Source organism: Sturnus vulgaris, chromosome 14, assembly GCF_052056855.1.
Source record: "Sturnus vulgaris isolate bStuVul1 chromosome 14, bStuVul1.hap1, whole genome shotgun sequence".
Classification (NCBI taxonomy): Eukaryota; Metazoa; Chordata; class Aves; order Passeriformes; family Sturnidae; genus Sturnus; species Sturnus vulgaris.
This window is the reverse complement of record NC_142256.1, coordinates 9354817-9367076: the sequence shown is the minus strand read 5'-3', so window position 1 is coordinate 9367076 and position 12260 is coordinate 9354817. Positions and strand designations below refer to the sequence as shown.

Below are 12260 nucleotides of genomic sequence, written 5' to 3'. Positions count from 1 at the left end.
ATGTAGACGGAGAGGTGAAAGAATATTGAAAATATTGAAACACAAAATAGTAAAATTACACAGGTAAATTACACATGACAATCATAGTATTTTACTTCTTTATCAGGAGTTCTGCTTTTGAATAACTGGGTTATTTTGTGGGAATTTGATAAAGAGAAATTGTTTCCAAGAGGGAAACTGGCACTAAGAAGAAAGAAAACAAGTGAGGTAAAATGCACTTGATCTGGGGGAAAAAAAATAAATTTTTAAGTACCTGTTATTATTAATCTTCATCTTTCCTGTACCTGGAATGACAAAATACCCTCAGTGTGCCTTGATGTCTGCCCCTCCAAATGAAACAACTCAGTGCAGGGAAATGCTGTGGGTGTGTGCTGCAGAACTCAACAGCCTTTAGGAAACACCTGAACCCAAACTCCTGAGCTTTTCCCTGCAACCCTGGAGTTCCACCCCCAGAAATTTCCTCTGGAAAAAATCTCCCTTCAGTCAAGTGTGTCCCCAAGGAGGACCCTGCTGATTCTTGTATTGTGATTTTTTTGTTTCTTTTTTAAGCACAGAAAATGTGCCTCTTGCTGCTGGTCAATAGTGCAGCTGTCTCATGACCTGACTTTTCCTTTTGAAGCAGGATGGGGATTTTCCAGCTCCTGGTATCATTTATTTTACCTCCTGCCTTTTAGCCCTTTCTCTACCTTTCTCTCTCTCTTTTTTTTTTTTCTTTTTTTTTTTTTCTTCTTTTTTTTCCTTGCTTCTAAATGTTTCTCTCCCTGCCTGTTCCTTGTGCTTTTCTGCTGAGTGAGTCTGCTGCCTGCAGCTCTGCTCCTGGGGGTGTTCTCCTGCTTCTGACATTTCTCCTTGGCTCTCTGTACATCTCCTTCAATTCTTGCAGGATCACAGAAAAGTTTTACCAGGCTCAGTCTAATATCTATTTTAAATCTGTACTCATTTGTTAGGATTTGGATCCATGTAGTCGCAAAGCATTATTAAGAATCTTGCTTTAATTATTTTAAATAACGGCAATAATTGAGTGAGAGGAGAGTTGGTGCTGCCTTTATGAGCTGAAATACATTTCCAAAATATCACAATTGTATTCTTATTCTGTGCTAACTCTTGAAAAATTAATAGATTGTTGCACTAATATCTGATTGCTGGCCAAGTGACCAGAAAAAATTGTGACTTGGAATTGCTCACTGATATTTTATTTATGCCACTAAACAGGAGTTAACATATAGGAAATTATTGAAATCAGAATGGCTTAAAGAACACATAATTTTGCCCCTGATTCCCTGAATTGCATTACAAGCAAATTTAGTACAGTTTATTAGCAGGTAAAACAGAGTTCCAGGCAGTCAGGAATCAATACTTTAATGCACTCTCTGTGTGTTGGAAGGATGGACAGAGTGCACAGCACAAGCTCTGTTTGTAGAGTCATAAATATAAAAACTTGAATTTTATTTTCAACATTTTTTAGGGGAAAAAAAAAAAAGAGCAGGGCAGCACCAATTCCAACAGTCTGGTCTTAAAATCCCTCCTGGGGAGGGGAGGCACCATCAGCAGTTTGCTCTGTCCCTCTGCTCATCCTGGGGTGCTCCCAGTCCCAGATGGATTTGGGATAACTCTGTTCATGTCCCTGCCCTGCTTTTGCCCTGGCTGGGCCATGTCAATGAGAATTGTTTTGTTTTTTTTCCTCCAAGCATGGATTTCTGGATTGATTTGTGGTTGGCAGTGGGCAGTGCCCCAGCTCCATGACCCATTTCCCCCAGGCAGCATCAGCAGGAGCTGCAGCCCATCCCTGCAGGGTTCTTGGGCAGTGCTGGGAACAGGAGCAGCTCCCAAAAGAAATCTCCCAGGAAAGCTCAGGAGAGGTCAGGAATTCCCACTGGGCAGAGCTGCTCTCTGCTCCAGGAAACGCAGGGAAATTTGTCTGGCTGAGCTCCAGCCCTTGGGACACTCTGGAATGTGCCTTTGTGGGATGGGTATTGGGGTTTTGGTGGGGTTTGGGTTACACCAAGGATGATGCCTTGGCTGCTGTTCCAGGGGTGCAAGCACTGGAGAACCCCCCCAGAACCAAATACTGACCTGTGAAAAAGGTTCTAAGTGCAAGAAGAAACTAAAACTAAAGGAGGAAACTCCTGGTTTTTATTCTCATTCCCAAACCACCCATTAGCCAGATTCCAAATGCAAATTATTAAAGGCAGGGAGGGTTTGCTCTGTTAAGCATCAGCCCTTGACATGATTTTTACATCCACTTTTCTTTTGAAAGCAAGCTGAATTCAGATAAGAAATTCATATGAGAATACTGGCTAGAAAAGATTCCACACTGGAAGATGACTTGGAAGAAAAAAAATACAAGAAATGTGAAAAGGGAATAATAAGAGTATACAATATTCCTATGCAATATGGTGATACAGAAGTGTTTTATTATTATAGAAGGATTATTTAACCTGAAAGTTAAATAATCTCCTTTATGCAAGGATAAAATCAGAGTGCAAAAGGTGAGAGGAACTTTCTCTGTGGGAAAGAAAGTGCAGGCACTATCTTGGGCTTGCTGAGGGGTGAATTCATGTGCTGTGAAATGCAAAGTCACAGGTGAGCTTTGCTTTCAGCTTCGGTTCTTTGACCATTCTGCAGAGACGTTTTTGAGTTGTGCTTTAATTATGAAGAAAATTGGGAATGATGGCTGTGGGGAAAAAATCCAATCTGGAACATCAAAGTCCTTTCTTGCTTCAGAAACTGCTCTGCAATTATTTATTTGAAGTGACCTAAATGACATTTAGGGACTAAAAATTGTGGGCCACTTGGATTTGGACTGTAACTTTATTAAAGTTGAGATATTAATTGGGATCTTTATTGGAGGACTTGTTGCAGAGAGGCTGAATCTGCAGAAGTAGCAAGGTCTGGGGAAAAGAACTTTTTGATAGAGAGTGAAATATACTGGAAGCAAGAAAAAGGAATATTTTTGAGGTCAATGTGGGTTGCTGTTCAAATCTGCAAGTAAATTTAATTTATTTAGACAGTATTGCAGTCAGTATATTGTTAAAGCCTGCATGAATTAAAATATAAACAGTCTAGTGGGAAGAAAGATTGATAATGAAAGGATGAAAAATGAATGGGAAAGGAAAATAATGCTCCAATAGAGATTGTATCTCGAGTAATTAAAATTACTGTTAATTCACAGCCATTCCACTTGTGAAATAAAACCTTGTGCTGTGGAGAAATTTCAAGGAGAAATAAAGATCAGAAACTTTGTCTGCAGTTTCTGCAAAGCCACAATCCAGGCAGGGTTTTCCACCAGAAGGCACAAAAAAAAGTCACTCGTGGTCAACATGCTTACAACTGCAGGAATTCAATTTATTTTTATATTTTGTTGGGTATTTTTTAAAAATAACATATGGGTCGCAGCTAGCAAACAAATTCTTTCTTTTCCCCTATCACTTTTCTAACATATTTCTTTATTTGGCATCTCCCTAAGAAATTCACAAGAGCAATGGGAATTTGTTGGTCAGGTGGAAAGCAGTTTGCAGTGATTTATTTTAAAACACACCACGGGTAGGGGAAGTCTTTTATAGCTGCCTCTGTATCTATTGATAACATTGTTCTTCTGAATTAAAATTATTCAAGTTTTTCCTAAATTAATATTATTTTAATGGCCACACCTACAATGATCTCTCTTGAGATCCTTTTAATTTTTTATTCTGCTAATACACTTTTTGATTTGTCAATTTTGCAAGTATATTAGGAAGTATATTTTTCTTACTTTACCTGATTTGTAAACAAGTTTCACTTTTAACAAGTCATTCTCTGTGTCAAAACTTCAACCCATATTTCAGGGGCTATTCAAAGGTAATTATTCTGGACGAAAATCTTCATTTTATATATATTGATGCTTAAATAGATGGAAATAAATGTTCTTTCTTTGGACTGGAATGCCATTCCTCCTGGTGAGAGATGAAGAGATATTCCATCTCCTGAGAGCAATGAGGAACCTGGCACATACATTATTTTTGTCTCCACAAACATGTCTACATCCAGAGAGCTTTATGAATTTCAACTGGAAAAGAAGTTCAGCTTTTGGCAGTCCAGTACTATTTATTATTCTGTGCCAAAACATTGAATTAATACTATTGAATTGAGTGGGTTAATTATTGCACATATTAGAACATGTGTATCATCTTTTGATTAGTCTAATTAGCAGCTTCGTTCTTTCTTAGCCTTTCAAATCATGCAACTTGGAAAAAGAATTGATTTTAAGGATTGATTGAGATTGTAAGGATTTTTTTTTTTTAAAGTCTGTTGACGATTTTGACGTTTTCAGATTTCTCTTAGGATGAGGACATTGAAGGGAGATAATTAAGTTTGTACAAGCAATTTAGAGTAGCCTAAAGTGCTGGATTTTACAGATGTGTGCATGATTCTTTTGTCTTAGTGGGGAGAGGTAAAAAAATTCATGGTTTTGCCAAGGTGTGCTGGAAAAGTTTGGGAACCACCAAAATGAAATCCTTTTGAAAATCACCACGGTTAAGGCAGCTCTGGGAGTTGATCTAAGCAAAGAACAAAGTAAAGGGGGATTTTTCTTGATGTCTTTTCAGTGTTGTCCTCAAGGAGCACTGATTCCACACCAGTTGTTCCACAGTAACACACTGCAGGAATATTTTGGGTACTGCAGCAGTGCTGCTATAAAAGTGCAGAAAGCAAAATTTTCAGGGGTACCCAAGCACAGGGTTGCTACAAAAGGAATTTAGGACAAAAGTGACTCTTGGATTTGTGTTTGTGTGTTAAATACATTACAAACTTAGGCTTGGACTCTGTTGAGAACTTTATCCTCTCTGAATTTGTCACTGCTGGAGAGCAGCCATGGCCACACAACTTCTGGTCCCTCTGGCTATGGGATGTGCACATCCTGCAGCCAGGCACAGGCTGGAAATGGTTCAGGTGTTCCAGTGAGAATTTCATCCCTTGCCATAGTGCAAGGTGCATGAAGTGGAAATATGAGAAAGGAAGGTGGCTGCATTTTGTTCAAATTTCAGCTCCTGCACACAGTCCAAAGGGGAATGCAGGGCAGCTGAAATCCAGGAGACCACATCTAATTCTTGCCCACAAAAAATAACATTGAGTTATCAAGCTTCAGATAAATTACTTCAGGCTATTTCTCTATTCTTCCTACTTATGGTTTTGTTTATGTTTAAAAAAACCAGGAAAAATACAAATTTGCTGTGTTGACTGCTGCTAATTCCTTGAATTTATGCACATCATTTGCCTCTGGAGCAAGGCAGTGTTAACAGGCAAATGAGAGGAAAGAGACTTCTGTTTTTCCTGTCTTTTGATATAGTTGAGAGATTTCCTCTTGTCACACAATAATTCTTTTTCACAAAATAGGGAGAAACACGTTCTATTCAACGTGTTAAACCTGTTCCAAAGCTTGTAATTTTCTTCTGAAAATGCATCTGTTTAAGTACCAGTGAGAATGAGGATCCTAATCCATGGCTGGTGAATAGGCTCCTGCAGGAGCTCCTGCATGCTTCTGAGAAATAAATGTACTTATTTCCATTTAGAAATCTATAAAAGAATCCGTTTATAATAATCCATTACTGTATTTCATGTTGGTTCTATGTCTGGGTAAGCTCAGTGCTATTCTGATCCTGAACATTTCACTCTTTTTCATCCCATGAGTTCCTGTCACTCCCTGGCAGAGAACAGCCCCCCATCATAATTGCAATTAAATGGCATTGCTACTTATTAGGTCAGGAATTTATGCAAATGAATAGGTGGGTAATGAGCTGGGGTTAAAAACAACATGTGCCCAACACTGTAGGGCAGGGCATTAGGGCTGAAATTCACTTCAGCTAGAGCTGGGATAATATAATAGCATTATATTATCATTTCTGTATATCTTGTATATTCTGTATATCCTTCTATCCCTGGTTTAGAATTAATAGAACACTCATTTCTGAAATAATTGTGATTTCTCTTGAGGTTTGGAGCTGGAAGTCAGGGACTGTGTTTGTAATTTCAGCCCTTCTGGGTGCCAGGTTTCTCCAAAGGTCATGGTAGTGATCCCAGTAACTGCTGGGGATAAAGAAATGGACATTTTCTCTGCACAGGGATAAAATAAAATAAAAACCTTTACAGCAACCCCCTGCTCCATTTCATGGTGTTTCTGTTGCCACCAGCTGCCCCAGCATGGCATGGTGCAGTGTTTAGGGGAATGTTTATTGCTCCTTTTGCTTTGATGTCTCTGGGATTCACAGGAATCCTTTCCTGCACAATAATCCAGTCTGCCAATACCTGTGGAGAGCAGAAAGCAGGAATGCCAACTTCAATGTTTTAACCTTAATTTTAACCTCAGTTGCTCTGTGTAAGCTCTCCCTGTGTCCCCAGCCTCAGAGCAGCCAAGATTTGGATACTGGATTTGTCTGGAGAATCCCCTGTGGTCTCCTAAGGATGCTCACCCAGCCGTTGTGCAACAATTAGGATTGACATATCCAATTAATTTATATGAATTATTGCTTTTCTAGAATCTCAATGTGAAGAGTATGGAACAGCCTTGCAGTGACACATGAACAAATTGTGCAGCAGAGCATTCACATTTTCTTTTCCATCATTTTCTTTCTACACTAAAGCAATTAGAAAGAAGGATGCTTGTAATATTTTCATCCTGTGTCATCTCTTACTCATGATAAAATGTGTTGCTGGATTTCTACATTTCTTTTAATCAAATACATGCAAATCTTACAAAAAATTTTCCAAGTAAAGCATAAAAATCCAGATGTTGCAAAGTTTGGTTTCATAAAAATGCCTCTAAAACACCAATCTTTCGTGGAGGAGTTAAGCTGAGTAATTCAAAATTCTAAATTCTGGCTGCCCAGTTCTCTTTCACTCTGATTTTTATTGCAAACACAGAAATAAGACTTCAAGAGGGGCATATGAAAGGTAAATATTGGTTTTCTAAAATCGTGGCTTGGAGCACTGAGGGTTTGGGTTTATTGCATTGTAGCAACACTTGATTGTACACTGCTGCATGAAATATCTGACCACAGAATTTAAATCCATCAAGAGCTGAGGCTGATGATCTTGACTTGGCTGCTTTATGAAAGGTCTTTTACCAAAGCTGTGTGAATTCCCATCTTTATCTGGGTGGGACAATCATCCCAAAGGGATTCATTCCCAAGGCAGGTGGGGTTTCCCGGGGCTGTGCTGCCCATCCATCCCCACAGCACCTCTAAATTCCGGGAGTTTTGTCCAATCCCAGCCGAACCCAATGGAAATGGGAATCCACGAGGATTGCTGCCAGTGCTGAGGGGGTCCCACAGTGACATTCCGGCAGGAAATTCTCTGCCAGAGGGGCTGTCCCTGGCCCCAGAGCTGTGCAGGTGTCCTGGGACACTGCCACTGTCCTGCACTTCCACTTGGAGGAAGGGGTTGGGAATGCAGAGGGTGCAGACCATGGAAAATTAACCCTTTGCAGTACCACTGCTCCCCGAAATGTCTGTCACTCCTTCCAGAGGACTCTAAAGCAGCGTGGATGAAAATGTGTGCCTGAATCCTTGGGATGCTCCAGGCACTGAGGGACAGCCTGTGACTGCATCCAGCTAATGGAACATTGATTCAGTCCTGGGTAATTATGTTAAATAGGAGGGGAATATTAGATTATAGAGGATAGGGGAGTCTATTTTTAGAACAAAAAGGAAGAATAATACACACTAGTGCAGGAAGAGATAAACTTCTCCCCTATAAATGGAAAAAGTGTTATTACACTGACACAAAATTTATATTTCTTTAAGATAACCCAAGAACTTGGTGATATACAGATATTTTCTTGTTTTATTCGGGTGCTGGAAGTTTTAACCAACAAAGAAATTGTTCTTTCTAACAATCTACATGAAATATACACTGGTAATTTTTAGTATTTTAATGAAAAATAATTGCACAATTTTTTAAATGGTATTTCAAATATTTAGGTATAAACAACATTTAAAATTAGCTTTTTTTTTTTTCCTAAGACTTCCTCTTCTTTCCCACTGGAAAGGTCTATGTTGCCTTTATTAATTGTGTGTTTCATTTGCAAAATCTTCTTTCCCTTGCAGAAAGCAACAGTTCTTTTTCACTTTCAAATCAATCTGACTTGAAATCTGTCCCATGCAATGCATGGTAGCAAGCACTGTACCATGGAGAATCTCTGTGCCAAGGAGATACAGGGAGTAGCTCAGTGAAAGTTCAAAAAAAGGACATTTCCCCACCAAAAAAAAAAATCTCTTTTCTAATTTGCAAGGGGCGATTTCTTTCATGAATTCCCAGTAAGATATTTTTCACACCACTGCTTTACATTATCAGTGTCTATGAGCTGCCTGAATTCCTGAGTAATTATCTGTGATCAGTTATTGTCAGGGATAAATTCATCTGCATGCAAATATCCAAGCATGCACATGCATATTCATGTCACTGTTGTTGACTGAGTTGTTTGAGCAGCCTTCAGCAAATTCACAATCCAAATAGATAAATGAACTTTTTTCAGACTCTCATTAATGCCCATTCAAACGAATCTTGTTACTAATTTAATTTCTATATGCTGCTCTGAATTGTTATGAATAGGTGGAACATTTCTCCAGAATTTTGCTGTGGTTTTTACATGGAACTACTTCTGCAGGGATCTGAGTTAAATATCTGACCCAAGAGAAATGGTCGGTGTTGATGCAATGTTTCCAATACCACCTTATCATTTATTCCCTAAGCTTTGCATAATTCACCATTGATTCAAATTCTAATTTTGTGTTATGGACTGAATCTCTTTTTCTCTGTGATCTTACATTTCTGCCTTATAATTCTTGTTAAGAGATACTTTAAAAAAATGACAAAATGAGGCTTCCCAGGATTGGGTGGTTGGTTCTTACACAAAGCTGTTATGAAATAAATAGCAAAGTTTAATTGATCACAAGGTTTTAGTAATGAATAATGAAGGTTTGTGGTTATTAAACAGTGCATTAGACACGTAGAGCTCCCTTAGATACTGCAGACCAAGGTGAATAAAGAGCACTGAAATGAACAGCAAACCTTGAGATGCTTTATCCTTGCCAGTGCAGGTCCTGGATTGGTAACTGGGAGTGCAAAGAAGAATTTGGGTGTGATTTAGGCATTTCTGAGACAGGACATATCAACAGTAGCAGGGTGCAAATGACTCATGCAGGCAGGAACTGTTAATCATCTTCAGAAATGAGCAGATCATGGTCCAGCACGGTTTTGTAGGGAATCTCTCCTGCCATGCTCTGCTCCTGTTTGTTTATCACAGCATCCCCAGGCAGCAGATTGCTCAGAGCTTGTTTTCCTACACATATGGGAGAGGTCAGGCCACCCTGGCTGCCTGGCTTGCATATGTTTTGTAATTGGAGCCATATGCAGATCAGTCCATCCTTAATGCTGAAATAAAATACTGGAAACAACAATCCTTGGCACGTGGAAGGAAGCCACAAAACACTCGAACCCCCTCCACCCTCCCGAGTCTCTTTTGTGCCCATCAGGAAGGAAATGCTGCCACAGCTTGATTTCCTGGTATTTCAATGGTATTTTCCTGGGAGTTGACTTTGGAGATGTTAAATGTGGCCAGATGTCAGCTTGGCACAGGCCAAGGATGCTGCAGTGCACCCACCACTCTGTCAGCAGGGCTCTGAGGAGCTTGTTATGGTCATGAGAAGGTTTTGTTATTTCATGCTGCTGGGATATGAAGGTTTTGCTAAAAAAAAAAGAAAAAAAAAAACAAAAAAACCCAACAACAACAACAACAAAAAACCAAAACAACAAAACCACCAAAAACCAAACAAACAAAACAAAAAAAAACCAAACCAAAAAAAAAAAAAGGAAAAAAAAAACCAACAAAAAAAAGTATTAAATGCTTTGCTTAAAAACAATTTTTTAAAAAAATGCAGATTTGCTTCCAGGGATTTTAAATCTATACTCTTGGTTAAGTCAGAGCTGAGCAGAAAATGTGAATTAGAAGCAGAGTGGGAGCTCAGTCAGGAACAGATCCAAGGGATGCTGCTGAGGTACAGGAAAAGCAGGAAATGTGTTCTCCCACAGAAATTAAATCACAGGTTTGGATCAATCTCTCCTGTTTCTGAATCTGATGGTTCATCATCTCTGCAGAAATAACTATTGGTGGTTCAGGTATGTAAATAATCATTTATTATACTTTACAACTGAAATGAGATATGAGCTCTCCTCTCTTCTTCTAAAATTTTCCTTTCCTAAAACTTTGGTGAGAATGGGCACTAAATAGTCAAAAAGCTGGGATGATATTTAGGTGTTTAGATTATTTACAAACAGAATAAAATTCAAGGACTTGCTGAATGAGTAATCTAAAACCATGAAAAATATAAAGAGGTTTCAGATGTTAATTAAAATTTCTTCAAGGGGGAGGGAAAAAGGAAAACAGCCAAAATATTCATGGGGGAAAATGTAATTATGAGATGGTGAGCAGACTCAGAGTGGCATGAACATTAAAAATATATGAATTTTCTTTATACTTCATGCCATTATGTCAGGGAGGAGTCTACATAAGTGAATAGCAGATCCCACTTTTTTACAGAATTTATCCAAAAACAATGTGCCACAATGTGCTGGATCTCACTGTGGGACAATGTAGGACAGTGAAGAGAACTTTAAAATCCATTTTCATGTGCACAGCCATCACACAAATATCTGTGTCAGTGGATCAGACTGGTTTAATTCTGCGGGACATTTTCCAATCCCATTCTGTGTGCAGTGAGTTTGATTTCCTCACCCCTTGTTGTGGTTTGGGCACTTGTCCCCAGCAGTGGCTCCTCTCTCCATGGATCCCTGTGCAGCTCTCCATACCCAAACCAGGCAGATGTTCCTTCTGTTCCAGCTCAAATGAGGGGCAGTTTTGTTTATTCCACGATGGGAATCACAGTGCTTCGTTAGGATTAAACAAACCAAGGAGGTTTTGTGCAGTTTGCTCAGAGATCTGTGGCAAGAGCTGCCAGGTGAAAGCTCTTTATAAAATGTTTAGGCAGGAGATCAGGGATCTGTTAATTCCTGCTCATCTTAATCAGGCCAGTGCAGCTTTAGGCTGGCCTAGAGTGGGGTAAGCCTTACATAACCTGAGATCCTTGAACAATAAATCTGCATCTCCATCTCTGACCTCATCTGCTGCTGTGCTCTCACCAGGAGCCCAATCACCTGACTCTGAAGTCTTAAAAATAAAGTTAATAGCATAAAGTTAGCAATTTATTTAAAAACCCTATTCTGGAAAAATACCTGTTTCAATGGTTGGCCTTGCAAACTTTTTGAGTCGAATTTTTAAGGAAAAACTGTCAAGTTCTAATTCTTATCTGAAATAAAGATCACTTTTGTTAAAAATATAAAAAATTTCCAGAGCACTTTAAGTATCCTTGATAACATTTATATATGTACATACAGGGATATATATGCATATATAGATATATAGATGATATATAGATATATACATGATACATAGATATATAGATAGATATAGAGATATAGATAGATATAGATATAAATCTCAATTGCAATGCAAATGCTAAAGCTTCTTCTGAAGATAAAAAAAAAAAATATAATGCAGGTCTTAATTTTTTACATAGGTTAAAATGTTTAATCTTATTTCCAGATCTACTTAATTTATCTATTAACAAGATAATAGGAAGGTGTATGGAGTGCTGAGAAGCACCATGACAAGTTCCAAATTATAGACTCAGGAGACAAAGAATTGTGACACAATTTGCTCCAGCAAGGTGGGATAATTATAATGGAAGGGAGAACAAGGGGGAGGAAAGCTGCACATAAAAAAGCATCGAGGTGTTTCAAATAATAGACTCTAATTTGTATTATGATGTTGCATATTTGCATAGTATTACCATAATTATTAATGAACTCCATACTTTTATTTTGATGAAATGTCACGTTCTGTGCACATAAACTGTGCTATGATCCTGCAGTTTAACTGAAATGATGGGCAAATGTTGTTAAAGAGAGGCAGAAGGATTGGCTTTATTATATATTTATTAACTATTATTATGCTAATGTATTGATTTAGAAGGAGAAAAGCTTTTAAAAAAAAAAGCTGAACCAAATTTGGGCCATATTTTACTGGAGCTGCATTCCCCGAGCATGAATGGGAATTATTTTCCTAATACATTTATAGTTTTCAAAACAACAGTGCTAGGATTTTTTATATACATATAAAAGACATAAATTATTGAATATGTCAGTGTATAAACTCTGTGAACTACATCCAA

General features: G+C 38.4%; 1 protein-coding gene across 2 annotated transcripts in view; it reads left to right on the top strand.

Annotated features, from left to right (window-relative positions):
• The window catches only part of LOC106860426 (connector enhancer of kinase suppressor of ras 2-like), a 169734-nt gene that overhangs the window by 60691 nt on the left and 96783 nt on the right, over window positions 1-12260 (top strand). The window lies entirely within an intron of this gene.